We start from the raw sequence: 6,222 nt of genomic DNA, 5'->3' as shown, positions 1-6,222 counted from the left end.
CAAAATAATGAAGTAATCACTTCTCTCAACATAACAATTATGAATAACAAAAATTATGATTGTTCATAAAAGACAATTAGAATGTTGTAAGCTATGAACTTTGTTTTTGTCATTTGGTATCTTTCTTTTGTATTTGATGTGTAGGCATGGATTGGGGAATGGATTTGAATGCTTTTTAAAATTTAAGGTAAATATGGGTTTTTGAAAATGTCCAAATCCTTTTAGAAAGAGGAACACAGATATAGGAATACATTTTAGCCAATCGGAAATTAATGCAAACTCAACAATATTCCAGCAATTAATTACAGCAGAGTATGATGCATTATAAATTATCCAAATCAACAAATCAGACTACTACTACAATGACTCCCGAGGAAGAAGAAGCTAATTCTAAGAGCATGGAGATGATGCAAATCATTGAAGGGATCAATACTATTGGTAAGGACGAAACATTGCACAATGTTCTTACCCTTTGTCATTGAAAAGATAACAATGGAGAGCCAAAAGAACAGCAGGGGAACAAACTCATTAATTTTGATGATGAATAAATAATTTACAACAATGAAATGGTTGGGTATAGAAGTAGATTTCATAATAGTTTCAGTCATGGGATAGTGGTTACTTATGAGCTTTCAAATCTGGAAGAAGTCGCACATCAGGATGATGATAGGTAGGACTTTACCTGCTCTGAAGATACATTTGATGGTGATCAATCTATTGGTGAAGTTTTTATTAGTGACACTTGTAGTGAACTAGACTTTCAGGATGGATTCACAATAGTGGCTCCCACATTTCCTCACAAAGAAAAATCGCGGAGGTGGGGAATTTTTTTTAAGGTGAGTTCGTATGAACTAAGGGTGTTCGAGCGAACTACCCCTGCGGGTTCGCTCGAACCCCCTTACGGGTCATGGTTCAAGCGAACACCAATTTAAAATTGGGTTCGCTCAAACCATATAAAATATTATATTTTAAAGGGGTTCGCTTGAAGCCCCCCTTCGAGCGAACCCCTTTAAAACCATTTTTTTAAACTGTTGCTATATAAACCCAAAATGATAGTTGAGATGTCATTCTCAACTGTCAGCGTGGGCTCCACTAAAGCGGTTAGAGCGAATCCCCTTGTGATTTTTTCGTTAGTGGCTCCCGTCAGTAGTCGTTAGCGCTCCTCAAGTGCACAAAATTACCCATTTTCTTATTTAACTATGTTATTATTATTATTATTTTTTTGATTTATTGTTTAATTTATTTTAAAAAAATAGTGAATAAAAGAGTTTTCTATTTAAATTGAATATTTTAGAAAAACATAAGGAATTTTTTAGGGAAACTTAAATAACAACTTTTTTTTAGGAAAAAAAACAATAGAATTTTTTTAGGAAAACTTATCTTACATTATAAAACAATAAAACATTTTAAACGCTGTCCACTTCAATCAACTTAATCTCAATTTAAATTAAAACCTATATGACCCCTTTTAACATCCTAGTACACAACATGACCCCTTAGGACACCATATGACATATGGTGCCATAAAGGGTCATACATAGTTCTAACACCATGTGTGACCCCTTAGGATCTCTAACGACACCAAATTACCCCTTAAAACAACATATGAACGACTAGGACCATATGTTGTCCTAAGGGGTCATGTGGTGTCCTAACACCATGCGTGACCCCTTAGGACCTCATACGATGCCTAACAACACCAGATGACCCCTTAGGACAACATATGAACCCCTTAGGACAACATATGATGTCCTAATGGTTCATATGTTGTCCTAAGGGGTCATTTGGTGTCCTAACACCATGTGTGATCCCTTAGGACCTCATACGACACCTAACGACACCACATGACCCCTTAGGACAACATATGAACCATTAGGATCATATGATGTCCTCATGATTCATATGTTGTCTTAAGGGGTCATGTGGTGTCCTAACACGATGTGTGACCCCTTAGAACCTCATACGACACCTAACGACACCACATGACCCCTTAGGACAACATATGAACCATTAGGACATGACCCCTTAGGACAACATATGAACCATTAGGACCATATGATGTCCTAATGGTTCATATGTTGTCCTAAGGGGTCATGTGGTCTCCTAACACCACGTGTGATCCCTTAGGGCGTCATATGACATTTAACGACACCACATGACCCCTCAGGACAACATATGAACCATTAGGACTATATATATTCCTAATGGTTCATATGTTGTCCTAAGGGGTCATCAGGTGTCCTAACACCATGGGTGACCCCTTAGGATGTCATACGACACCTAATGACACCACATGACCCCTTAGGACAACATATGAACCATTAAGACCATATGATGTCCATTGTTTCATATGTTGTCCTAAGGGGTCATCTAGTGTCCTAACACCATGTGTGACCCCTTAGGACCTCTCTCTCTCTCTCTCTCTCTCTCTCTCTCTCTCCTGTAAGTTTTAGTCCACCCTTCTCTATCTCTATCTCCTTAAGTCACATTTTCTAGTATGATTTAATGTTTGATTTTTCAATGTTTAGTAATATAATATTAAATTTAATGTTTAAATTAAAAATACAATTAGCATAAATACTGTTTACATTTATAATTACTGAATAATGTTTTAATGTCTTGATCTCTCTCTCTCCACTTGAGTCAATCTTTAATGTTTTTGTATCTCTCTCTTTCCTTATTTTTAATGTACAATGAACTTAAATTTTTAATACATGTATGTTTAGTAATTATTTCAAATTTAATTTTTAATACGATCTTTCTCTCTATTCCCTTAATTTGAATGCTCAAGTCATGTGTTTTAATTTAGTATCATCTTTAATGATCTAATATGCTCTTCATGTGTTTTAATTTAAAATGTTTTAATTTAGTATATCATCTTTAATGATCTAAAATGCTCTTCATGTGTGTTTTAATTTAGGACCATATTTAAAATGTTTTAATTTAGTATCATCTTTAATGTTTTAATTTCTAGTATCATATTTAATTAAGAAACAATAGAAATTTAACAGTTTTAATTAAAATTTAACAATTTTAATTTAATGTTTTAATTTGTTCATGCTCTTCATGTGTATGTGCGCTCATGTACACTTACGTAAATTCTTAACTTTATGGTCCACCTAGATAGATGGAGGATCAGGCTCCTCATGCATAGCCTACGCAGCAGGAACATATGCTAGATATGGCTACCATATTTCGTCACAATGACCACGAGATGCAGAAATTGAGATCTATATTAAATGATCCATAGACTGATGGCGTGTACAAGCGTACATGCCAATCCATTGACGACAGTTTGCAGAGATTGAGGGATAGTCTGGGGAGCCACACATCATTTTCCCCACAGGTTATTGATTCCATTTTTAGATAGTTGAGGGCTGAGGCAAGGGAAGTCCCCAAGGAAATCATTAAGAACGACGTGTTCCACAGTATCAGGAGAATAGTAATGTGAGAGGATACCAAGTGACACGATGCATTGATCCACTAGTGGTAGTGTAGATATACCCACGTTTCTTAGATGCTCATGGTCGTTTTCCTAATAATGACCAGATACCATTATACTTTGCTCAGCAGGTCTACGTGAGGTTCACTTGGGTATGAAACCCAACTACCTTGTCCTTCCAGGATATTACGGATAGGGGATGGGTAGAGTTGCTGATAGAGATTTATATCGTAGGGCTGATAGACAGGCGCCCACACACGGGCAACTTGTTGGACAGATATTTTCGGCGATAGCCCCAACCCTCGCCCCCACAACTGATCATGTTGTGATTGCTTCTCAGAGAGAAGCAATTGATACCATTGGAGATATTGCATTAGCAGCAGCCACAATTTCTTCATATAGGTTGGGTGGATACATGATGACTCGGCCATGTTCAAGATCATCCACAAGTGCATCTTCTAGTCACAGGGTGATTGGTTTAGATTAGTATGTTACTATTGGCATCCCCTCACTAGATTATGTAGCAACTATATTAGGAGGTTCTCGACATATACAAATGTCTCAGTATTTATTTGATAACCTCCTACATGTATATCGTTTCATTTCATCCCAACTTCAGATACCATTGGCTAATGTTAGAGATGAGGTTCTTAGAGACACACAGGCTACTGCATCGACTCATACGCCGATAAATTCTCATCATTCTCTTCACTCTATGTGTGCTCCGGGCGAACCACCCATAGATCAATCTATTGCTGCAGAGGAGGAGATATAGGTCGATCAGGTCCATATCACAGAGGAGGACTTGGATTCATTTGAGCAACAACTTTGGGATTTGGGCTAGATTAGTTATATGGATATGCTACTAGCATCAGACACTTCATCGATGCCCAGTCATCTGCATAGCCCCTTACACTCATCACTCATTCGTACTGCTAGAGAGAGATATGCAGATGCAAGTGATGTGGCTAATATGATCGTAGGAGATGATCAGACTATACCTCCTGATACACAGGTGCATGTGCACGTTTATTTTTGATAAATAAAAACATGCCGATATATGCATGTATATTTTTAATGGATACAATTTCTATAATTTAACTCTAAGTATCATTTATTGTTAAAACTAATCCTAAAATGTGTATATGTATAACAGTTACCTCATGTGACTCCTAGCTTGAGCTCAGAGAGTGTGTGTAGGTGAGATTCTTTCGATGCTACACCTGCCAATGGACAGGTTGGTTATGGATTTTGTACATGTGCATTACAATATATTTTAATAGTCTATTTTATTTAATATCCATACATGTAGAGATATTTAATTTAAATTCTACTTTTGCAGGGGCCGATTGGACATCCATTAGACCAGGACTGTCACTTTTAGGATCGCTCCGTTCGTGGCCGACATGATTCATACCCATCTGCCACTTTCTAGCATGTGTTAGGTTGCAGTACACATGTTTATCTTTATATATACATGGACGTTCATTCTACATATTGTTACATTCAGAGTTACTTTCCTAGACATGTGTTGTTTGTTTACCTTTATATATACATTGATATACTTTATATATGTTTGGCATTTATAATACATGTGTGTTTGATGAGACATCATATCATATATTCAGACATTTGATATACTTTATATGTTTCGCTAATAAATCTTATTATAGTTTTTCGAAAAACTCAGTATGCTCCTCTCGCATCTTCAGATGATCTTGAGAATAAAAAAAGTTTGATGAAATTTTTTTTATCGCTAGGGTTTGCACATGTGTTTTATAAAATCTGGGTGATTGCATCATTTCTGGTTATACTGGAAGAATCTGTGGCTGTTCCAACGCATCTAGAAGGCTTGAGAAAGTCAAATCTGGCTTTCGTTTCACCGAAATCAGAGATCATCATACACAGTTGCAAAACTGGGGTTTCAAGATCAAATCTGACAACCATCTTGCATATTTGGTGTTTTCAATCAATATTGCAGGTTTCAACATTCCTTCTCTTGACTTCGGTAGCTGATCCAGCCTTTGCATGCCATTTTTTGGTTGTTGGGGTCATTTTTTGTACTTAAAGTCGTTCTATTTACACTGGATCTACATCTTCTATACATCAGAAAGAAAAATGCCTTCTGGGTTTTGTTTGCAGCACAAAAAAACCATCTGGGTATCTTTTAGTTTTTGTATGCAGACTGTATATTTTTCAGAAACGCACTCAAAAAGTTACAACAGGACCCCTCTTCGTTGGCTGTTGCAATTTTGAAGGCCGTTTTCAAATGCTTCGTTCTTACTCATACAGACTCCATTTTCCATGAATTTTTCAAGTGCAGCCATTTTTTGATTTTGATGCAGATATTTTTCCGAAATTGCAGATTCTCAGTCGTGACACTACACAGTTCTCGTTTTATGAATTTCGGAGGATCATAACTTTCACATATGACCTCGTATCGAGGTGATTCTTTTTTTGAAAGTGCATTATTTTTCGTGTAGATTGCAGTGATGCTGTTTATTTTTTTTTGGATATTGTGCCAAAAGTTCATTCTCAACATATGCTTTTCATGAGGATTTTGTAATGCATTGAAATCAAGACCACTCAGTATTTATTGCTAGTGGTAGTTGTAAACGCACTAATGTAAAGTGCCAAATCATAATTTATTGGGGGGGTCTTTGATTGAGTGAAAAGGGGGGGTTGTCTTGATTGTGGTATCTTCCTTTCGACATTTTGTTTCTGCACTTCTTCATCATGGATCAAACAATAGTGCCTATCCTAACTCCATATAACTACTT

Source organism: Cryptomeria japonica, chromosome 4 (genome assembly GCF_030272615.1).
Source record: "Cryptomeria japonica chromosome 4, Sugi_1.0, whole genome shotgun sequence".
Classification (NCBI taxonomy): Eukaryota; Viridiplantae; Streptophyta; class Pinopsida; order Cupressales; family Cupressaceae; genus Cryptomeria; species Cryptomeria japonica.
The sequence above is the reverse complement of the archived record's forward strand: the minus strand, read 5'-3'. Positions refer to the sequence as shown.